This window comes from Phocoena sinus, chromosome 4 (assembly GCF_008692025.1).
Source record: "Phocoena sinus isolate mPhoSin1 chromosome 4, mPhoSin1.pri, whole genome shotgun sequence".
In the NCBI taxonomy this organism is placed as follows: domain Eukaryota; kingdom Metazoa; phylum Chordata; class Mammalia; order Artiodactyla; family Phocoenidae; genus Phocoena; species Phocoena sinus.
Genome location: NC_045766.1, coordinates 31,811,260 through 31,836,786, shown reverse-complemented (window position 1 = coordinate 31,836,786; position 25,527 = coordinate 31,811,260). Strand labels below are relative to the sequence as shown.

The window sequence follows — 25,527 nt, the reverse complement described above, 5'->3', positions numbered from 1 at the left end:
CAGGGTAAGCCTTGGCTTATACCTTCTCATAATTAGATTTCGCAGAGCAAAGAAGGAGTGCTTTCAGCCTAAGAGTTCTTGCAAAAATCTTTGTGAGGACTCTGATTGTTGGGGTTTTGTCACATGCTTACCTCTGAATCGATTATTGGAGCCATGGAAACATTCTTTTGGAAAGTTCCAGGTCATGTTTCACCCCTAGAACGGAAGGGTGGGTCAGCTGCACCTAAAACGTATGGACTGAAAATGAGAGGAGAGTAAATCTCAGGAGATGTTTCCAGATGATAATAAATACATGCAATATCAGTAGAACTGAGAATTTCCTGTCAGTTAAGACAAAGATTCCGGACATATTTGAAATCTTTTGTTGTATGTCTTTTATTTTTCCCCTGTACTTCTTAATAAGGAAATATTGTCAATGCAGCCACTTTATAGTTCAACTTGAGGCTAATTTTGAGCCCTGGTTCCAAAACGTACTAGGTAATCTGAATAAATGAGAGATACTTCTGCTCTGACTGAAGCAGGATAATTTGACAGCCTCCAAATTTAAAGGTTCTGCTGGTTGTTTCTTTAAAAGTGTGTGTTTGTGTATGTGTGGTGTGTTTGTGCATATGTATATGTGTGTTGAATATGTGTTGAATATGTTAAATACAATCTACTTATTTCACTATTTTTTCCATCCCACTGTTATATATCCCACTGTGTCTATGGTGAGGGGTAGGATAAGTTAAGCTCAATTATGTTTGGTATCTTATTTGATTATCTCATAAAATGAAGAAAGTTAAATGGCTTGTGAAACACTAGAAGAAAAAGAAATTCAGAATGTTTCTACATTCTTGGGAATAGAGACAGATTTTGTAAGGCTGGGAGGCAATATTCTTTGTGGTTGAGAACAACTACTGAATACCATACACATCTGGGAAGAAATCCAAGAAATTCTTAACAGTCATGAAACATTTGTCAAGTCCCTTACTGCCTCCAAGCATTAATTTCCTTACCCGTAAAATGGCTATACAAATAACACCTAATTCATTGGATTGCTGGAAGATTAAATGAGTTACTATGTGTATATCACTGAGTTTACTATATGGCCCTTAAGAAGCCATTTGCTATTTGTGGTACATTTTGAAACTTCCCCAAATTTCTCTCTTCATAAAGTTATTTTGAGTCAAATCATTTGCCATGAGAAAACTATTGGAAGACAAATATTTTGCCAATGTTAGGCCACACTCAGTAGTTATTAACAGGTTAACCTACATTACTTTTCAGTTTCCTAGAAGAAAGCATGGCTATAGGCCCAAGCAACACAGAGAGGGCAAGAGTATGTGCTCTGCTCAACAGTCCTAGCTGAGCGCCCATCTGACAGCCATTAATTACCAACTGTGTGAATGAGTCGTTTTGGATGTCCAGCTAGTACAGAGTTAGATGACTGCAGCCCAGCTGACATCTGTCCATAACTACATATAAGATTGCAAAGTGAGACCCACCCAGTCGACCCAATAAACCCACAGAATCATGAGAGATAATAATACATTATCGTTTTAAGCCATTAACTTGTGGTGTGGTTCGTTATGCAACCATTGATAACCAGAAAAGCAGGATAGGAAAGAAAGAGAGCAAGCATTGAAGCACCTAAGAAAATTACCTAATGGAAACTGGAAGACAGTAAGCACCAATATCTTCCTCTTTTAGATCACAGCGTTGCCTGGAACCAGCCCAAATATTACCCAGAGTACAATATAGATATATTCGACTGCTTGGACTATTATTTTACAAATTATTTCATAGGGCTTTTGGCTGCATAATCTACACAAATCTATGAAGATCTGTAAAGTTGGGCTGAACTAAGAAATGTGGAGCTGGCTGTTTTTTCTTAATTCTCTAAGGGATTTGGGTGGTCAACTGAATTGAATGGTACCTCATTTTTCTTATATACAGGGTAGCTTTTTATCTGTGTATTTGTTTTCCAAGGGCTTGCACTATAGGATTACATAGAGAATCAAAAAAACATAAAATTCATGAATGAACAAACGACATGAAAATTGTTTCCCCTCAAACATCCTTTAACCTCCATCTTGCTTTAATAGTAGAATCTATTTAGCCCTCTCCTGTGACTTCCCTTCTCTTTGTGGTTTGGCCTGTTTCTATTCTTGGATGTTTTCAAGGCCAATATAGTGCAAACTTACTGCCAAATGAAACTTCAAGCTTTGCAAAAAGTACAGGATTCCATGGAAACCATGAAAGGGTTATTAGAGAAATACTTAGATCTCATTTAAAGCCACTGGCAAATGAGCAGTTAACAATGAGAGAAGAAGAAAAAGTTAACAGGGATGAGGACAGGATAGGAGTTTCAAAGAGAATGATTTAAAATCAAAGGCTTAAGAGAGATCTTTGAAAAAATTGATTAAGCACATACATATATGTAAAATAATCCTTATTATTATACCAAAAAAATAAAATGTTTTGTGCAGAATACAGTATCAAGCAATAGTATAAATTTGTCTGTTAATGATACCAAGGAGAAAACGATGTTCTTTGTCTTCTCTAAGAATTGAACCATGTTTGCAATTAAAAACTAAATTTAGCTAAATATTCGATTATATTTTATCACATTTTTACAATTTTGGTTTCGTTTTTTAAGATAAAGTTCTAATCAAAATCTTTTCCTCTATTTTTAAAAATGAAACTGTGGTGCCAATTTAAAGTTGCTTTAAGTGCCTTTTCTCCCTATTTTAAGCATATTAACTATTCCAAAATGAGGAAGTAAAACAATATTTAGCCTCCCAGATTAGGGAGAAATAATTTATTTGACAATGTTTTTCTATTGTCAAGTTAATGGAAGATACTTTCTTAAGTAACTCAGAGATTGCAAGCAATGGATAGTCTTTAATGTAATAAGCTCAAATATTAGTTTACATGAAGTAGTCAAATTAAGATAATGGAAAATACATGTTTCTCCTGGGGAAGGATGGATTCAAAGAAATTTTGTATTTGATTTTAGATATTATAAGAGAATACTAAATACAGCACAGAATGGAAAATCCCACTGTCTTTCTACCTCTCCTTTCATTCACCCAGGCAACCAGCAGTTACTCCACCGATTTCTGAGGGAAAAACAAACATGGGACTATGAATCCCATCCCTGTCCTACATGGAGGAGATAAGCCAGTGCTATTTAATGCCTGTGCTGTGAAATGTGCAAGACAACAGAAGGGATTGATGGTAATTGGTTACAAGGTTGTTGCTTCAGGGAGAAAGGAAAAGAGAAGATAGGGCCATCAGGTTACTAAAACAAGCGACCATGATAGTTCAGTGAGAAGCAGAATGATTCCTACCTTAGCTGCCACAACAATATATTGCTCTTTAGGGCTCCTGGGTAGTTTCAGAATTATTCTTGGGTATTCCATAAATGAGTGTTAGTCTTAGGAAAAAGTATCCAAAAAAATGTTTCCCAAAGGAACTCTCTATAGAAAGACTTTAAGGTAAGATCAGTGGAAATTCGAGAAATTGTGAGAGTTGGCATCCTATAATGAAATAAATGTGATATCCATACATCCATATTCTAGATCCACTTACATTTTAAGGAAAAGATCCCGTTTGGATTAAAAAAAAAAAAAAAAGAGGGTGGATTACATAAGTGATTTCAGATGAGTTTTAGCCACAGAATTCTCTCTTTCCTTTCCTTCTCTCCCCTCCCCCACTTTCCTTTCTCCCACTCTTTCTCTTTTTCTGAAAGATTACAAGTAAGGTCAATACATAAACAAGTGGACAGCTGTAGTTGAAATAAGAGTCCCAGATATTTACAGTGTCTGTCCACAACATAGTGCTTGCCTTTCTCTTAGAAATTCCTTCCTGTGATGGGCTATCATAGTCATCTTTGTGCTACATGGCTCTTCAATGTTTATTGTTATCAACTGAATGAGAAGAAACAATTAGCCTAAGAAAAGTCAATCAGGTTTACCTCCTAGGAACATGTAACATAGATCAAAGATAATACTTTGATTTGGACTGACCAATTGAGTGGAGATAAAAAGTGAGCTGTGATGTGGATATTTTTGAACGTGGAAAATTCCAAAAGAGGAAGGGATAAAGAGTGGAGAATAGGGCTTCCCTGGTGGCGCAGTGGTTGAGAGTGCGCCTGCCGATGCAGGGGTCACGGGTTCGTGCCCCGGTGTGGGAAGATCCCACATGCCGCGGAACGGCTAGGCCCGTGAGCCATGGCCGCTGAGTCTGCGCGTCCGGAGCCTGTGCTCCGCAACGGGAGAGGCCACAGCAGTGAGGGGCCCACATACCGCAAAAAAAAAAAAAAAAAAGAGTGGAGAATAATATGCAAATACAGAGACAGGTGAGCTTTTAGTGCTGCTTAATTTCCTAATGACTTTTTTTTTTTTCCGGTACGCGGGCCTCTCACTGCTGTGGCCTCTGCCGTTGCGGAGCACAGGCTCCGGACGAACAGGCTCAGCGGCCATGGCTCACGGGCGCAGCCACTCCGCGGCATTGTGGGATCTTCCCACACCGGGGCACGAACCCGTGTCCCCTGCATCGGCAGGCGCACTCTCAACCACTGCACCACCAGGGAAGCTCCTCCTAATGACTTTTGAGTTCCTGGTTCCATTTTTTCACGAGACCTGAGTACCTTGGGTTCTATGATATTTTCTTGTATGTTTCAAACACACACACACATATATAGATACAAATTTTTCTTCTAATTGAAATAAATTTCTTTTACTTGAAACCAAGGGAACTGTGATGAACATGCAGGGTTAAGCGAAAGGAAGGTGTCCATAGAAATTAGTCTAAAGCATTTGACATACATTTCGATATGTGTAGAGAATCTTTAAAATATGCCTATCCTTTGACTTATACATATTCTACTTTTAAGGATATTCCTTAAATTAATGAACAATGAATACAAATATTTTTGCACAGATAATTTCATATAGCATTATTTATAACAACAAGAATGGAAACAAGTTAAACATCCAGCAGTAGACTAGTAGTTAATAAAGAATGAGCAATTGTGTGGCCCGTTCAAATGTTTTCTAAGAATGATTAATAATGGCTGTCATATTACACAACTCCAGGAAGTGTGTCATTGTCTAAGTGAATACCTTTTAGAACTGTGCAGTGCCCAGCCTATACTTGTGTACACAATACCCTGGTTTAATGACATATTAAACATTAAACCAGGTTTAACACTATATTACAGTTAAATTAAAAAGTAGTATTCACACAAAACTGTATCTTTGGTATAATCCCAAATATATGATTAATAGATTTCAATGGATATATACAATATTTGTTTAGAAATATTATAGAGATATATGTCAAATTCTAATAAATTATCTCTGGGTATTTGAAGTATGAGTGATTTAAGGTAGCGGTCCCCAATCTTTTTGGCACCAGGGACGGGTTTTGTGGAAGATGATTTTTCTACAGACTGCAGGGGTGGGGTGGGGATGGCTCAGGAGGTAATGCGAGCAATGGGGAGCGGCAGATGAAGCTTTGCTCGCTCACCTGCCACTTACCTCCTGCTGTGTGGCCCGGTTCCTAACGGGCCGCGGCCCAGTGGGGGTTGGGAAACCCTGATTTAAGAAATTCTTTTTGGTGTTTTCCATTTTTTTTCTATAATGAGAGCATATTGTTGGAATCAGAAAAAATGATAACTATAATTTTAATGCTCTTATCTATTGGTCTGTTAAAATAAACACCATACACTGGGTTTATAAACAATAAAATCTTCTATTATATCCCACATGTGGTGTTCTCTCTTTGTGTCAGCATCCACATTTCCCTTATCATATAGGGACACAGTAACCAAACTTCCCTCATCTTATAAGGACATAAGTCACTGGATTGGGGCCCATCCTAATCTATTATAAAGTCATTTTAACTTCATTAGATCTGCAAAGACTCTATTTCCAAATAAGGTCACATGCACAGGTAGTGGGGTAGAATTTCAGCATATCTTGTCGGGGAACACAATTCAACCCATAATGCTAGGTTTTAGGATTCTTCAAAAAAAATTATATTAAAAATGGGAAAAACTTTCTTCCAGCTACCAGTATTTCACTTTACTGGTTCCTCTGAATAAACAAGATTAATTTATAAAATCAAGGTTAAAAAATTATAGTTTGGTTTGGACTCTCTCTGTGCCAATCCAGTATTTCATGAATAAATCTCACATTATCATGGGTTTCTTATTAGAATATGCGTCTATATAAACTGTTACAATTTATTTACTCATTTTCTAATTCATACTTAACTGACCTTTTTTCCTACTAATAAACAGTCTGTGACTTGGGTTAGGTGTTACATGCTTAATATCACTCTACTGTGCTGAAGAAACCTGTTTAAACAAACCGCAAAGCTGTGACACAGGACAGAGCACTGAGGCAAAATCATTTTTAGCTTCTTGCTGGTATTTACAAAAGCAGGCAAACTACACATTGCTTCAACTGTTTACATCATCATTCTCCCACAAACCTTCCAAATCATATTTCAGATAAGAGCCCTGAAATTCCAGCTTTCACAGTGACATTTGCACCTGCATATGGAATTCTCTCCTACGCTGGTTGGCAGCTGGTTTAGCACTGAGGAGTCATGTTTTGTTATTTTTCTTCAACAAGACTGATAGTTCTTGATAATATTTCTCCCAGCTCTGTAAAGTTGGGTTATACTTTCTGCATATTAAATGAAAATATTTTATTTTTTCATTTAAAATATGCAGAGCAGATTTTTAAATTTTGGTATAAAAATGGAACAAGGAGATATTACATAATGGAATGATTTGTTTTCTTATATTCTTTTATTTCCCCACTCTCTTAGACCGAGTCCCCTAGGAAACAGTCTGAACCAAAATGTACACACTAACGCTCTTTGGCAGGGGTGGGATGGCTATGTGCAAAGTGAGAGTGAAGGAAAAAGGGAAATGAGGCAGGAAAGGCGAGTGCTGCCTGTGATTTCACAAGAAAATGCAGCCAGTTATTTAGTCATATGGGGTATCTCAGGACAAGGTTCATGAAATCACTATATCTGGGAGATATGGTTGGGGTAGAAAAGCGAGAAATTCGTCTTATGGTTCCACTGTCTCTCATGGGTCAAGTCCACACCAGGAGCCGTGAATTCCCCACACTCCTGAGTTGTACCATGCAAGTCTTCCAACAGCTGATGGAGAAGTCACAGCCTCCAAAGCTCCACTCTGGCTAGTGGTTAGGGACAGCGGTCTGTACTTAGCAGCTGGGGACTTCTAGATCTGTAGTGATTATGGCCATAGTTGGACTTTGTAATCCCCCAAAACTGTGTGAGTCAAAGCTAGGGCTGCTCAGGCCAAGAACAAAGGCAAGTAGTTGAGGTCTGGAGAGTAGGAGACAGAGGAGCCTACTGGGCAGTGCATAACTGGGTCTAGTGAACCGACACAGCTGTGGATACTCTGTCCTATGAAAGAACTGCTGATTTTTACAGCTGGGTTGATCTTTAAAGGTCATTTACTCCAAATGTGACCTTAAAATAGGAGGAGATAGTTCCATTTTCAGTTAAGGTGGAGTAATAGGGACTGAACTTACCCTCCCAACTGAAACAATTTCCCAAAAAGTTCAATGTATATTTAAAACAAAACAACAATTTTCAAGACACTAGACATCAGACAATGAAGGATAGTGGTAGCTGAGAAATAGGAAACAAAAAAGGTGAGCACAGTGAATGCTGCCACCTACTTCCTTCAAATTTTCCAAGCCAAGGGAGAAAGATCCAGTAGGAGCTGAGTAGACTCTCTGTGTTAGGAGATGGCACTGTGAGTGTGGGTAGACTTAGGTGGCTAGAGTCTACAGTACTGAGTATCAGAAAGAAGAGAGCAGCAAAGAGAGAGAGAGAGAGAGCCCCAGAAATCTGGTAAAGATACCTCTAGAGTATGCAGCTGAATGCTGACTAACACATGCATGCAAGGAGATTATACAATGGGTTGAGGAAAGAATCATGTGATAGTAGTGTTAGGAGTAACAGTGCCTAGCACTCACACAAGACTGGGAGTAATGCCTGTTACCACCAGCCAAACTGGAAAACCTCATGATTCAAATGGTGTTGGGTAGAGTACACAAAAGAAACTTGCCTGAATATTGGGAATCCTTGGTCTTGACTAAACACTGCTCTGATCCTGCTTAACAAATATAAAAGCAAGACCTGAAAGGAACAAACTATTTGCAAGTAACTTAACTGCATCATGGAACAAAGATCACAAATAGTTATATAAAAACAAAACTATCAAGAACTCAATAGGGTAAAATTCACAATGACTGGAAAAAAACAAAAACAAAAGCATTATAGACTTGCAAAGAGGTAAGAAACATGAGCAATCTTGAGGAGAGAAAGCAATAAATTGAAACTGATTTAGAACTGATATAGAAGTTAAAATTAGCAAACAAGGACATTAATACTGTTATTATAACTATATCACATATGTTCAAAAAGTTAACTAGAGACATGGAATATATAAAAACCTCCCAATTTCAACTTCTAAATATAAAAACTCTGACGTATGAGATGAAAAATACCCTGGATGAGATTAAGCAAATTAGAAATTGTGAAAAGAAATATTTGAGAACTTAAAAAGACATAGCAATAGAAACTATCCAAAATGACACACTAAGAGAAAAGATAGTAATAATAATAAATTACAAAGGGTCAGTGATCCTTGGGACAATTTATGAGGGTCTACTAAAAGGTAACTGGAATCTCTGAAAAGGATTCAATGCTAACACTAGAGAATGCTAGACTATCCATATGAGTATCAGACAAAGTAGAGTTCTGACTAATACTATTGCCAGGCATTAAAATGTTCATTTCATAATAGTAAAGGGGTCAATTCAAGAGAATATAACAATCCTTATCTGGTAGAATATACAAAAATGTACTACAATCGTTAAATGAGTTTATCAAGGTTGCAGAATAAGAGACCAATACACAAACATTTATTTCTTTACCATAGCAACAATTGTTCAGAAAATAAAATTGAAAAAAGAATACTTTTCTTTAGAAGAAAATTTGTAACTATGTGTAGTAATGGATATTAATTAAACTTATTGTAGCAATCATTTTGCAATAGATATCAAATTATTATGTTGTACACCTAAAACTAATGCAACTTTTTTTTGTTTTTAGTAGAAGTATGTGCCCACTTTTATTTATTTATTTTAATATAAATATATATTTTTACTGAAGTATAGTTGATTTACAATGTGTTTGTTTCAGGTGTACAGCACAGTGATTCAGTTTTACATATATACATATATATATATATATATATATATATATATATATACACACACACACATATATATATATTCTTTTCAGATTCTTTTCCCTTATAGATTATTACAAAATATTAAGTATAGCTCCCTGTGCATTGCTGAGAGAAATTAAAGAATGCCTAAGTAAATGGAGATAAACTATACTCTTGGGTTTGAAGCCTTGATTTTGTTAGGATGTCAGCTCTCCCTTAATTGATATATATGTGAGGGAGAAAGACAGAAAACATGTCAGTTGCCTGGAAATGGGAGAAGGACAGGGAAAGCTGGATGGGAATGATTGCAAGGCCCCTTTGGGAGTTTTTGATGTATTCATTATCTTGATTGTAGTGGTGGTTCATGGTGTGTACATATGTGAAAACTAATCAAATTGCATGCTTTAAAAATGTGCAACGTGTAGTTATAAAAAAGAGGAACCTGGAGAACAAAGGTCTCACAGGGAGTTATAGGTAGAACTACCAATATATTTCCTTTATTCTAAAAAGTATTTGAAAATAGCATAGATTATTAGATCTAGTGTATATGCAATCCATAATACTTTAAAATTGTCTGTCTTCTTTCAGAATCAAAGAAGCACAATTGCAGTTGTTACTCATATGGCCTTTGAAAGTCTTGGAGTCCAGATGCTGCAGGGGCTGCCATAGCCAGAGTTACAACACTGCTTATTGTGGAGTCCCTAACAAGATGTGGGATGGTAATTCATAAAAGACTATATTTACAGTAATCCTCACTTCACCTAGTATTGGGGGTTTCTAAAGCTTTACCCTGACTTAGAATCACCTGGAAGCTTGTTAAACACAGATTGCTGGGCCCCATCCTCAGTTTCTGACTGAGTAGACTGATCTGGGGCCGAAAAATATGCATCGCTACCAAGTTTACAGGTAATGCTGATGATGTCGCGTGAGCAACCACACTTCGAGAACCACTAAGATAAATGCCCTAGATTGAAAGAAAAAGAAGTCATTCATGCAGTTGAATTTAATTTTTTAGCTAGGTTTGGATTTAAATATGCCCAGGTAGGAGCAGAGAGCAAGCCAGCATCTGAGCAGCCCAGTGAGAACACTCCTGCCAGATGCCATTTCTCCCTTTCTGTTTCCTGGATCTCTTCAGCTCAAAGCAAACCTATTTTGTAGGCCTAGGAGTCAGAACTCCATTTACTTTTCAGATTTAAAATGTTTAATGATAGTCCAAGATGGCGCTGTTTATACTTGAATCCTCACAGAACCAATCAAGATCATAAGTTCAATAAGGTATTTTTTTAAGTGTCTACTCTGTGTCACACTGTGTATTACGCACAGTGAACAAGTAAGACACGGTCTTTACCTCTTGAAGTTTTCTGCCTATTGGGAAAATTGTCATTATACGTTTAAATAATCAAGGACAATTTGACAGGTGTACAGGAGACCTGTAAGTATTATTGATGAGCAGCACAAGTATAATATTCATATTTTTGAAGAAAATGCATATAATTTTGTTAGTTGATTGGATCTGTTATGTGCCTTCAAATCCAATGACAATTTCTGGTATAATTTGTACAAGTGTAACGGACAATTCTAATGATTATGACACTCTATTTCCTATTTAAACTTTCACTGCTTTTGGCTTTATCTCTGAATTTGTGTCTTCTTTCTCTTATAATTTCTACCTTTTGTTACTTTTCTATATTTAGAAATCATGGTGTCAGTTTATTCAATGTTTACCTTTTCTTTGTCTGATTTTATCTAAACTAAAAGAGATCTCTTGTTTATTGTACTTTTGGAAAAGAGCCAGATTTTTCTGAACTTTGTTAAATTACCACTTCCTTTGCAAGACAAGCGCTTCATAGGAGACTTTGATGTGGGTGTTCAATAAATACATCTCCTCTGTTTCCCGAATGTTCTTCCCTTTATTCTTTCATAAACATTAAGCTTGTGAAATTCATGAAAAAGATAAATCTCAAAATTGTCTTGAAACCTGAAACTTATGTATACCACAACGTTCGCACAGGCTCCTAGCTTTCATCTAAATGCCATTTCCAGAGCATAATGTTTCCTCTTATCATCTCACAACCTTTTTAACTTTCAATGAAAAGTTTTCCCCCATTGCAATTTTCACACTGAAAATCCCTTTGTGAGGGTTGCTGTGTAAGTATGTACAGAGAAAAATCAAAGTTGCTCTGAGAGGTAGATAGTAAATGATTGGCTAAGCTGGTGTTTTCTCTCTTTTTTGTATCTTGAGACGTAGAGAATATTACAGCCTGAGGGCTGAGAGGGGCAAACTCTCAGGGTTCACAGCTACGACAAACCATCAGCTGGGATGTTCAAGGCTAGGCTCTGTCACCAGCTAAGTGACTCACCAGCTCACTCAGAATACATGAGATAATTTGTGGTGGAGCAAAACTTCATAACTCCAAATTATGAATGTCAGGGTTGCTTCAGAGTTGTTCTTTCTTTCAGCATTCATAAAATACTTATTCAACAAATTAGAAGATCATGGTTAGTAATTTGCCAGCTGTAGGTGAATACCAAGCTTCTACACTTCTTGTTCCTTAATTATGCCAGGCTGTCTAAAATCATGGGTCTCAAGATCCTATGACATTATCTACTATTTGCTCATTATGTCTCTGATAGCTATCATACCACCTTAGATTCTCATCTCATTCTTCCATTTAAGCATTTTTGAGATCTACTATGGTCTAAGCACTTTGCCTACCTCTTGAAAAGTGATATAGACTCTACTAAATTGAAGAGTCTACACTTTAGTTGGGTAGAAAATAGACCATTACAGTGCTGTGCCATAGGGAAGCCCAGAGAAGTAGAGGACAATGGGCACATCAAGTTTTTCTCTCATTAATCCAGTAACGTTTCCCATGGATTTTCTTCTCATTCTGAACATGGTCCATGAAATAATATCCTTACCATGTCCAGAGTCAGCTAGTACGACCCAGCATCTTGTGCTATGGTTCCCACTGCAGTTTGTGCTATAAGCAGACCTGCCTCCTGCCTGTCCTAGTTTAATTTATTATGGTTTCTATCAGGGTACTCATGTGGAAATTAATTAGACATGATAGACTTGAAATGGAATTTAGTCATGGGAAAAATATCCATTTTAGGTTAAAATTCCATATCAAGTAAATAGTTGCTAGGTGACTACACAGTGTGATTCATATTCTGCAAATGATATCACTTTTTAAAAATAGGTTTTATTTAAAGTGTTTTCTCATTTTCTCTAATGACTCTAGATTGGAGACTTCTAATACTACAGCACAAACTTAAACCAAAATATACTGACCATTAATTTCTGATTTCAGTAGCGAGTTACTGATACCTGGTGTTTTTGCTGAGGACACTGAGGGGTTTGATGCACTGAGATTTGAGGTAGATTTTCCAAAAAATTTTCACTGTCTTGCCTTGTCCTAAGAAGAAGAAATAACAATCTGTATTAAATGAAAGCCCAAAGAATTGTTAGGATTGTATGGCTCCAAAGAGGGCAAGAGAGTAATATAAGTAATAGGAACATCTGTCGATTGAAACTTAACTTTCTCTTTTCCAACCATATAGTGTGCGCCTGCAGGTAGAGACTACCATATCTTTTTGGGTTGGCAACACTTAATTCTCTGTTCCATACTTGGAAGGCACTCAATAAACATTCGGCAATGATTATAAAAAATAATGAAGATGGAATTATTTTCATTTTAAATTAAGTTAAATTCTGGGAAGATTTCATAATAAAAGTAAATTTAATATTTCCCCCTGTTCTATTCTTTGTTCTTTAGGACATTTCATAAGTATGGCTTGCCTATTCAGAATGACACCATGCATTATTCTCAAAAGGCATCAATCTCTTGAGTCGTATTGATTTGAAATAAACATGCCCTTAAAATTCTAATTTAATGTTCTCAGAAAATCTTGCCATAATAGAAGTCACTTTCATATGTTCCTGTGAGAGTCAGGGGAGAGATTTGAATTTCTACTTGATTTCTTGCTTCTATTCAATTTCCTACCCAGGATGTCAATTCATCTCTCACTTGTGACTTTCATAGGAAGATATGATAGCTTCATTGGCAGAAGGGAAAGGACTGTATTTATAATCGTCAGTATTATCATAGCAACAAGCTGTTGGATCAACAAAAGATAATACAGACTGAGCTGTCTGTATTTTTACAGCTATAATTTAATTTTTCTTAGGAGCAGTATGTAACTTTCCTTTTATGTTTATTTAGCTATCTGCAACTTGGGGCCCCTTTGTTGCCTTTGAGTTGTCAGTTATTATGATACTGTTTCTAATTTTTTTCCTGTGAAAGTGGAAAAAATTTTTTTTAATGTCTAATGATTACAAAAGGAAATGACACTGTAAGAAAGGTATTGTTAAAGTGAAATGTTCAATGTCCAGGTTCTTAAAGCAGAGGAGAAAATTTACATTTGTTTCTAATTATATTTTAACAGCAAATTGAAAAATACAAAGTCTAAAATTAGGATAAGTCTACAAATGAATCAAAATTGCTTTTAAAATGCCTTCTCTTTGCCAGATAATCAAAATACCTATTTTTCTTCTGTAGGAAATGCAACCTGTTCTATACAGCCTTTCTGACTGGTTGAAAATGAAATTGAAAATTCTCTGTATTTTTTTCTCATCTGCCTCAGTCATATGTCTTCATTTTGTGTTTTTTAGTTTCTCAAATTCTCTCTTTTAGCAATCAGCTTCTTATCCATCTAGGTATATAATCCTTGTGAGAATCTTTGGAGAATATATAAACATTATTATGTTAGATTAAATACTGATATTACAATAGGTAACCACCCACTCTGCATAACTATTTTCCTTTACAGTCCATATGAGCAAAAAGAAGACAAATATTCTTATTGATCAGAAATCACACTAACAATTCATCAAGAGATGATGAGCAAAGATGAAATCTTATAATTGTTATTAATCTTTCCATTTCAGAGCAAGTTTGACTAAACTAGTAGGATATTAAAGATAAAATCTGTTTTGTTTTATTTTCTATTGCTAATTAATAAATTCTGTAGAATTTAGAAAGAAGACAGTAGATTATAAATTAAAAATTGAGCCACATTCCTGGCTTTGTAGGTGACCACGAACAAGTCAACTCTCAGGTATCCTCAGGTGAATTATGAGGAAACAATAAGCCTCTAGAATTTACTGAAGCTTAAAAGCAATAATCCCTCCAACATTTTTTTTTAAACGTTAAAAGAACATAGCAAGGCTAGACATAATGCCTTATTTCAAACTACTATAGATGACATTGTTTAATTAAAGCATGTTTAATTAGAATTTGATTGCTTCCATGAAGATGGGCATTACTTTCTTCATGTGTCACTAAGACCATATATTCCTAATATACTCTGAGTCTCACCTTAACAGTTATCACATGAGAACAAGGAACAGAGAACTTTCATTTCTATATCTCTCCATTTAAAATGATTGAGGGGAAAGTCAAGAAGCATATCAAAATATAGTACTTTGAGATAAGTACCTTTGTATTGTCATCACAACCTAAAATATTAAAGGGTTTCTGCAACAACTATAATGGGCATTATGTTCTGCAATTAAGCCACAAAATATCAGATATGTCATTTCAGTTGGGTTGCATAGGACTAAAGCAATAAATACACCAGTTTCATAAACATTATGAAGCTATATTCTCATATCTAAGTTAAAATCAAGCAGAAACATCAATAAAACTTTTACTCCTAAAATTCTAGTAAATAATTCATCTTGTTTTGTATTCTTCACCCATAGTTCTCTTATGTCTTTGAATGGCTTTTCTTATATTGTGTGTTTCATGATTATTCATTTTGTAATACATGTCAGTTTTGAGATTACACTTTTTGCATATGCATTCTCCCCCCTCCCCTCCATTTTCCTAGTATTGTATGCACTACGTTAGCAGAAAGAAATTTTGCTTCCTTTGGGTCTTCTCTTCAATACTCTGGACCTTCTAAAATAAGGATTTATCTTCTATAGGACAAGTCATTAGCTATAATATACAGATAAATGTATACCTCATTTTATTGCGCTTTGCTTTATTGTGCTTCACAGATATTGCCGTTTTTACAAATTGAAGGTATGTGGCAACCCTTCCTTGAGCAAGACTGTCAGCACCATTTTTCCAACGGCATTTGCTCACTTTGTGTCTCTGTGTCACATTCTGTACTTTCTAACTTTTTCATTATTACTATATTTGTTATGGTGAGCTGCGATCAGGGATCTTTGATACAGCTATTGTAATTGTTTGGTGGCATGATGAACTGTGCCCATATAAGATCGCAAACTTAATTGGTAAATGTGTGTGTTCTGACTGCTCCACCAACTGGCAGCTTCCCCCAGCTCTCTCCCCTCCTTGGACCTCCCTATTCTCTGAGACACAACCATATTGAAATTAAGCAATTAATAACCCTAAAATCGCCTCTAGGTGCTCAAGTGAAAAGAAGAGTCGCATGTCTCCCACTTTAAACCAAAAGCTAGAAATGATTAAGCTAAGCGAAGAAGGCATGTTGAAAGCTGAGATAGGCTGAAAACTAGGCCTCTTGCACCGACAGTTAGCTATGTTATGAATGCAAAGGAAAAGTTCTTGAAGAGAATTAAAAGTGCTATTCCAGTGAACACATGAATGATAAGAAAGCAAAACAGACTTACTGCTGATATGGAGAAAGTTTTAGTAGTCTGGTTAGAAGATCAAACCAGCCACGATATTCCCTTAAGCCAAAGCCTAATTCAGAGCAAGGCCCTAATTCTCTTCAATTCTATGATTTCTGAGAAAGGTGAGGAAGCTGCAGGGGGAAAATTTGAAGCTAGCAGAGGTTGGTTCATGAAGTTGAAGAGAATAAGCCATTTCCATCACCTAAAAGTGTAAGAGGAAGAAGCAGGTCCTGATGTAGAAGCTGCAGCAAATTATCCAGAAGCTCTAGCTAAGAAAAATAACGAGGGTGGCTACACTAAACAACAGATTATCAATGTGGAGAAAACAGTCTTATACTGGAAAAGGATGCCATCTAAGACTTTCTTAGTCAGAGAAGAGAAGTCAATGCCTGGCTTCAAACCTTCAAAGCACAGGCCAACTATCTTGTTAGGGGCCAATCAGCTGGTGAATTTAAGTTGAAGTCATTGCTCATTCAGCATTATGAAAATCCTAGGCCCCTTAAGAATTATGCTAAATCTACTCTAGAAACGAAACAACAAAGCCTGATTGACAGCACATCTGTTTATGACATGGTTTACTGAATATTTTAAGCCCACTATTGAGACCTACTGCTCAGAAAACAAGATTCCTTTCATACTATTACTGCTCATTGATAATGCACCAGGTTACCCAAGAGCTCTGATGGAGATGTACAATGAGATTAATGATGCTTTCATGCCTGCTAACACAACATCCATTCTGCAGCCCATAGATCAAGTAGTAATTTCAACTTTCAGGTTTTATTATTTAAGAAATACATTTTGTAAGGTTATCTGTATCCAGCTGCCATAGATTAGTGATTCCTCTGACGGGTCTGAGTAAAGTCAATTGAAAGCCTTCTGGAAAGGATTCACCATTCTAGATGCCATGAAGAACATTCGTGATTCATGGGAAGAGGTCGTTACTGGAGTTAGGTTCATTAAAAGGAGTTTGGAAGAAGTTGATTCCAACCCACATCAATGACTTTGAGGGATTCAAGACTTCAGTGCAGGAAGTAACTGCAGATGTGGTGGAGCTAGCAAGAGAATTAGAATTAGAAGTGGAGCCTGAAGATGTGACTGCACTGCTCCAATTGCATAATCAAGTTCTAAGGGATAAGGAGCATCAGGAAGCTTCTTACGGATGAGCAAAGAAAGTGGTTTCTTAAGATGGAGTCCATTCCTGATGAAGACATTGTGAAGATGGTTGAAATGCCAACAAATGATTTAGAATATTACATAAACTTAACTGATAAAGCAGCAGCAGGGTTTAAGAGGACTGACGACAATTTTGAAAGAAGTTCTACTGTGGGTAAAATGCTTTCAAACAGCATTGCGTGCTACAGAGAAATCTTTCATGAAAGGAAGAGCCAATCAATGTGGCGAACATCACTGTGGTCTTATTTTAAGAAATTGCCACAGGCGTCCCAACCTTCAGCAACCACCACCCTGATCATTTAGCAGCCACTAACATCAAGGCAAGACCCTCCACCAGCAAAACTGTTGAGGGCTCAGATGATGGTTAGCATTTTTTAACAACAAAGTATTTTTTAATTAAGGTACATACATTGTTTTCTTAGACATAATGCGATTGCACACTTACTAGAATACAGTATAGCGTACACATAACTTTGATATGCACTGGGAAAGCAAAACTTTGTGTGACTCACCATATTGTGATATTTGCTTTATTGCGGTGGTCTGGAACTGAACCCGCAATATCTCTGAGGCATGCCTGTATAAATAATCTATTTGTAGACAGGCTAATTATATCAGTCCAAATAAAAAGCAAATTCCTTCGTATTTGGACTTGTCCATTGGCAAATAAATGTAAGAAGCTAGCCAAAATGTAATTTAATTCCTTTGGGATTTCTATTTAAGGAAAACAAAACAAAAATGCTCAAATTTAATGAACTCTCTTATATACGCCTCCCTGGGCACATAAATGATAAAAGCAACTTATCCCACAGGGATAAATTCATGTCCTCCTCCTCAGCTTCTTCATTTTTTGATTAGAGACAAAACAAGTAAGTCACACTTTTCCATATAAATTTTCCAGAACTTTTAAAATTTTAGGGAAGAAAACTTTACTTAGTATATTAAGAAAAACTTCAAATTGGCACATTATCCACATAACAAAAAGTTAGGACTAGAGGGAAACCCAAAGGTCAAAAAATTGGCTCCAAATATCTTCCAGCTCTGGTGGAATAGCTTGTATCACACAAATCCTCCATTTAAAAGCTACTCAGTTAAATTTTTTTTTAGTTTACTTAGGCATTAGTGATCAATTAAGGCAGTGAGGACTAGAGATCCAAAAGAGAAGGGAAATACACTGAAAGAAGCTATACTTGCTTAGTTGCTTTTTTCTATTGAGGAATTTGATATTATTTGCCATTTCACAGCATGGGGCAAGAGTTTAAGCAGAAAGTGTCTGCCCCAAATTTTTGCCAAGCTCTTGGGATGAGGAGATAAAAATGTAATGACTACTAAGGTAGGCCAGACCCAAAGGACCAAGATCTCGAGAAAATGGGTTTTTAGAGAAGTGAGGCCAACATTCTTGTCCTTGAGGCATTTGTCAACATAAAACTTCCAGAGTGTAAGAGACTGAGAAACTAGGAAGAAAGCAGGCAAAAAGGCTAAGGAAAACTTTTAGAAGTCTCACAACCCTGGAGGAACACAAATTGGAAATTAGAGTCTGCTGAGGAAGAGCTGCAATGGTAGCTGCACTACAGATTTTAACTCTCACAAAGTTTGAAACCTATTCTCAGACTGTATCTATCCCTGATTAGACCAAGAGAACCTGCCCCTCCTCTAACCACTGGCTAGAATAATTAAATCTTCTCTGAGGAAGATAATGTCATCCAGAGCTTCTTACCTTGGCAGTCATAAAATGCTCAGCATTCAATTAAAACAACAATAGCAACAACAACAAAAACAGGCCTAAAAGAGAACAGTAACAAATGATCAACAAACAACAGAAGGAAAAGGTGCTAGAAACAGACCTACAGATTATCTAGTTATTAAAGTAACAAAACATAGACTTAAAAATAACTGTAATTAATATGTTCAATAAAATAGATGGCAAGATGGAGAGCTTTAGAAAGTATGGGAATATATATAAAATAACTGAAGTTCTAGAACTGGAGGATACAATAATTGAAATTCAGCACTTAGTGATTAAATTACTAGCAGATTAGTTACAAGAAAAGAGAGGTATAAAATAATCAGACTAAAATACAAGGAGAGGGGCTTCCCTGGTGGCGCAGTGGTTGAGAGTCCACCTGCCGATGCAGGGGATATGGGTTCGTGTCCTGGTCCGGGAGGATCCCACATGCCGCATAGCAGCTGCACCCGTGAGCCATGGTCGCTGAGCCTGCACGTCCGGAGCCTGTGTTCCGCAACGGAAGAGGCCACAACAGTGAGAGGCCCGCGTACCGCAAAAAAAAAAAAAAGTACAAGGAGAAAAGAAGGATGGAAAATACAGAAAGAGATTAGCAGACTTAAGGGATATTGGAAATGATGTAATGTATCTGTAGAAGAGAAAAAGAGGAGAGGGAGAACGGGAGCGAAGCAATAGTTGAATAGAAACTGGTGAAACATTTTCTAAAGCTGAAGAAAGATATGAAGATACAGTTTTGCAAAGCACTACTGCTCCCTAAAATTATGAATATCAAAAATATCACATCTATGCACACTGTATTAAAAACAATGAAAAAAATAAAAGAAGAGAAAATCTTAAAAGTAGCCAGAGTAAAGAAAAAAACACACATTGAGTTTTCAGACTTTCAGTAACTCTCATTTTTTCATTTTCTTATATCCTTATAGTGATGTATTTCTCTAATTTAATTCATTCTATGATCCTTTGTCCTAGGAACTCTAAAAATGCAAAAATAAATGCACAGGGCTGGGCAATTTGAATGACAGAGGACCAAGTTTCTTTAAAAATCAGCTCAGATTACTTATTTCATTTCCCCTTTTCTAGCATGAATTCTTTTCCCATTTATAATTTTACTTGGAGATTAGGAGGTGACTCTTTGTTGCTTGATTCACTGGAAATTTTAATATTTGGGACCAACTCTCCAACTTGATTTGTCATTTTCCCATGAGCTATTCAGACTCTCTTGCAAATATATCCTCCACTGACCCATTCAATATATAAACTTTGATGTTTTCAAATTTAATTCACAGTGACTATGAAACTTGAATCTTTGTTTTCAGGTCATGGTTCCATTATAAAATATTTATAAGAATGTAGGGAGTAATTATTTTACATCTGGGAAGATAGAACTATAATTTTTAAAGATGGGAACATTCTTAAAGATTTATACAGTGGCCCATCCTCCTGGTCTCTATTTAAACCAAATTTGAAAGAAAATAACCAAGAAGAATTGTCATGGGCTTTGGATTTATATTTTGCTCATTTCTCATTGGCCAATGTAGTAGCCAAACTACTATCTAAATAAGAAGGGAGAAGATAACTACAGTGGTCAATTTTAGGAACAAAGATTGGTGGAAGAGTAAATAAAAGGACAAAAGAGGAAATAATTTAGGAAATTATGTAGGAAAAGTAGAAAAGAGAATAAGAGGTAGAGAGGAGAGTTATTTAAACAATATACAAAGAAAAGGATTAGATTTAGGTGTTCAGATTTAACAAGTATTTTTTAGCCTCTATTATGGGTCTGCCTGTGTCTTAGGCTCTAAACAAAATGGAAAAGACCTCTGCTTTCAAGGAACTTATATTCTAGTTGTTATATATCAGTTAAGATTAGGTTGTCTGCATTAAAAAATGTTTAAAAAGATGAAAAAAAAATCACACTTTCCCCTCTAACATAAAAAATAAAACAAAACAGAATATAACCTAGTGCTGATATGGTGATTCCAGAATCACTGTGTTCATTCTCCATCTATATTTTTTCTCTACAATCACATAGTAAATAGCTTCCATCTCAAAGCAACGCACTGCTCAGAACAGCTGCTGGGGCACCAGCCTTCACATCCATTACGAGACAGCAAGAAAGGGGAAGGGTAAAAAAGCAAAAGGGAACTATTAACCCTTAAGGAATCTTTCTAGGATTCTCTTTCCAAAACTTCCACTTATAACTCATAGGTCAGGACTTAGTCATATGAAACCTGAAGCTAAAAGGAACATTGGGAAATAATACATTTTTATCAGGCATATCACTGCTCCAAATAACATTGGTTTGTTTGTTCCTTAAGCAGAAGGTGAGAATGGATAGGACATAAGGATCCAATTTGCTCTGTCATGGATAGAAACATGTGAATATGGTTATTTTAATAAAATATTACTCAGTATCATATGTCAGTGGAATTATAATTAGCCCAGTGTCTTTGTTTATTATTTTATAATTATTTGCTTCTTATGGTCTTCAAACCATGGATATATTTATAATGGTGAGAAAAAAATAAAGAGACTCAGGTTGGTTGAGAGAATCTGTTTTCTCCTAGCTGGCCCTATCTGTTATTGTTCATCTAAAGCCACAGTTACTTTGCTCCATTCTCTAAAAGCATACTTTTTTGTATGGAACTGGGAAAATTATTTAAACCTTAAATTTCATTCATCTGCAGAACTATCAATACTTGCAGATATTGCCTTTGGACATTTAAGAGACTAATGAGAGCTGGGCTATCATCTCATAGGATTATTCACAAATAAAAGTAATACATTTATGTTCTCAATAGTCTAAGAGCCAGAGAGTTGGCATAAGACACTGCCAACTCAACCCTATTTCAGTTATTCATATTAAGGACATATGTAAATAAGCTCCAGAACACCTTAAAGTTTCAATTCCATTATAATTCTTTCCTGTGGCTAATTACTGGTAGCAGACAGAGTTTCCCTTACATACGAGTTTCGTAAAATTAAACTCTGTTAAAGTATTAGTAAGGAGTATATTGATTGCTTCCCAGCTCCTACTTCCCTCCCTCACATTATTAGGAAATAAATTAATAGTTAACTCCTTTTCTGAATTAATTAATCAATTTCCTGAGTACAGGAGCTTTACAATTTACAACATGCTTTCCCAGGTAATAACTCACTGTATTCTCACAACCATCCTATAAAGTAAACAATCTGCCATTTTTATTCCTGTTTTATAGGTAGTTGAGGGTCTTAGGGGTAAAGTGAATTATTCAAGTCACTTGGCCTGTAAATAAAAAAATTTGGACTATGACTGATTTTAAAAATATATTTTTCACTATAATTATCGCTCCTCTTATCTACCCATAAAGGACAAACTCTTGTATAGTAAAATCATTTCCCTATGTTGCTGTTACCAATACCATGGAAAAAGAAAATTCTTCTTTGTGCTTCTGATCACCCCTCTTTTAATTACGTTCATACACTCTCAAACCTCTTCCTTTTCTTCCCCTCCAGAGCAATTTGTTTTGTTGCTATTTCTTAATTAATGTTCATTCTTCACCAACATTGCTATAAAGGGCAGGAATGAAATATCAAAACTTGCTTTATAATTGTAGATTCACTCCTGCTGTGAGGTTCAATGAAAGGAATAAAATTTCAATTAAGCAATTATCTAAGAGTGCCACTGAAAGCCTTCAGGAGAGCAATGGTTTCTTTCCATGGCTTTTGCAGCCCTCATTGACCATATGTTGAATTTCCATTTTTCACGGTTTCCTCTTAGGTGGAAAGCTCCACATATTGACATGTGTGTAATGGAGGAGCACAACGTGAGGCCCAGTTTTATATTTATCCAAGCCCACCGGCTTCAATGTCTGTGACAAGGGTAGAATGGGTACCAGCAAGACACCCCACATTTTTGATGCCCTGTCAAAGGCTGGCTGTTCCTGGTCCTGTGATGATATGGAAATGGCTCCTTTCTTATTATACAGGCCAAGCTCACATGCGGATTAGCCCTTTGAACACCAAGTCCATTTCTTTGCTTTCATTGTTAGTACTTATAAAGCAGACCCTGACTAGACATCAGACACTCCAGTTTCCAACTGAGTTGACTGAGGAGAGCCTAAGAGAGGAAAGACATCAAAGCTCAGGAGAGTCAGGTCCTCTCCAAGATATCAATTAAGCCAAGTTTGATCATGTTTTCCTGTCTTTTAACTCACAGACCAGTTTCCAGCAAGTTGTGAGCACAAACTGTCACTCCATGGACACTCAAGGGGCACTTGGAATCAATCACCACATGTCTACCCACTGAAATTAATTTGGAGCAACAATATGTTCTATGGATATTTCTTAGGGTTTTTTTTCGGCTGCACTAAACAGCACGCAGGATCTTAGCTCCCCAACCAGGGATTGAACCCGTGCCCCTTGCAGTGGAAGCGTGGAGTCTCAACCACTGGACCACCAGGGAAGTCCTTTAGGTTTTTTTTTTTTAGGGCCTTTGCTCTAAGATTATAAAGGATACATTTTAAAAACTTTTTTTTTAACAGCTGTAGGACTTTTTGTTTTTAATTGGAGTATAATTGCTTTACAATGTAGTGTGAGTTTCTGCTGTACAACGAAGTGAATCACCTATATGTATACCTATATCCCCTCCCTCTTGGACCTCCCCCCATCCCACCCATCTAGTTCTAAAGGTGAATATAATGCTATAATATTCATTTAAAGTAATATAACACTATTAATAATACACTGCATTTGCATTGTGGCTTAAACTTGTTTACATGTTGTAACTATGGTTTTAAGTAATCAGTGTATTGATTTTCTGTGTATTCAATGATATTTGAGTAAAGATACAGAAAGTTTTATCAAAAAGGTATAGTATTTTCATATCATTTTTCTTTCTTTGCATTGCTGAACTTGATGTTTAAAAAATAGAAACATGGAAGTACCACTGATCTTTTGTATTATTCTTTTATAAAAAGAAATCTAGGATTCTAAAGCAGGAGTACTCGGGGGAAATTTACATTTAAACATTAACATCATTGCAAATATAGAACTTTTAAAAAGTTATAAAGAGGATTATAGAAAGGCCTTGATTTTAAAGAAACTTGAAAAATGAAAAGAAATATTAATTGAATTTTCTATGATCCCTATCCCCAATACCTGATCTTGCAGAAGTAAACAGAGACCACACATTCTTCTTTGCAAGCAGGATTTTGATGGCTCCCTGTTACACCAAGCCCATGGTCATCACTGTTGCATTCCAAACTCTAATGGTCTGACTCACGCCTTGCTTAACTCCTCCACTTCTGCTCTCTCACCTGAAGTTCCAATCACAACATTTTACTTGAATAATTTTAAGCATCTGCACCATTTTTCATAAGCTCTCTCAAGCTACAGTAATCTTTCTCTGCTATGGGTTTAATTGTGTTGCCCAAAAAAGATATTTTGAAGTTGTAAGCCCCAGTACCTTAGAATGTGACCTTATTTTGAAATAAAGTCAATGCAGATTATAATTAATTAAGATGAGGTCATACTGGAGTAGGGTGGGCCACTAATCCAACATGACTGCAGTGCTTAGTTATAAGAAGACTGCTCAATGGAGATACAAACACACAGGGAGAATGCCATGTGAGGATTGAGGTCATGTATCTGCAAGGCATCAGAAACCAGGAGAGAGGCATGGTACAGATTCTCCCTCACATGTCTCAGAAGAAACCAACCCTGTAGACATCTTGATTTTGTACCTTTAGCCTACAGAAATTTAAAAGAATAAATTGCTGTTTTAAACTACCCAATTTGTGGTATTTTGTTACAGCAGCCCTAGGTAACTAATACATACCCTATCTCCAACTGTTAATGTCTACCTATTCTCTGGATGGAGTTCAGGTTAAATGTCATCACTATCTTCCCTGGCTCTTCCCTGAAGGAACCTAATAATCAACATGTTATTTTGCTTCTGTTTTCCTAAAAAACAGTTGTAATAATAGCTCAACCTATAAGAAAAAAATATTTAATATTAAAAGCCCTATGGTTTTAGGAAATAAAGAACAAAATATAAATGTATAATCTTATTTTTACCCCATGGAAATATAACAGATTAATCAATTAAAAATGTAGAATTCTATGTTCAGTCAATTCTAAACTTCTGTCTCTTTGTTCTAAATCTTTGTACATAATATACCCTCTAATGGAATGTCTTTTTATGCTTCTCTTGCCTAGATGACACCTACTCTGAAAAACCATTTTTAAATTCCAAGTACAGGCTTGTAGTCTGTCTCTATCGTCAAATAACAGGCTTAGTAAAACTAAGTTTATGTTACCAATAAGTTCCACTGGGAAACTTAGGCTATCATAGGAATGTATGAACTGAGAAGTGGCCATTGAATGGGCTGATATACTTAAGAATAATGTGTTTAAGAATTTAAATATGGTTGCTTTAGCCAAGAAGTAGAATTTTACTAAAATTCAACTTTGCCTCTATTTTATTTAAAAATCTAGCAACAGACATAATGACACTGGCACATGTATTTGGATTTGGACCTGGACCACCATGAAGGTAAAATGGGTGATGTTCTTTATATATACAAATGTATAAATATTTCATTTCAATGACTAATGGTCTATATGACATTCTATTATTTATTCTGTAACATTTAAGTTTCTCAATACCCAACTGGCTAAAGAATGGCA

The 25,527-nt window shown here is 36.1% G+C and overlaps 1 long non-coding RNA gene across 2 annotated transcripts in view; it reads right to left on the bottom strand.

Annotated features, from left to right (window-relative positions):
* LOC116753270 overlaps positions 1-25,527 on the bottom strand; it is a 59,626-nt gene that overhangs the window by 25,930 nt on the left and 8,169 nt on the right. Inside the window, exons 1-2 of one of the 2 annotated variants that reach the window (XR_004349729.1) lie at positions 12,606-12,685; positions 132-237 (exon numbers count right to left, since the gene is read on the bottom strand). This is a non-coding gene — a long non-coding RNA (uncharacterized LOC116753270). Of the gene's footprint in view, positions 1-131; positions 238-12,605; positions 12,686-25,527 lie in introns of those variants that run through there. The other variant, XR_004349728.1, reaches the window with a different exon arrangement.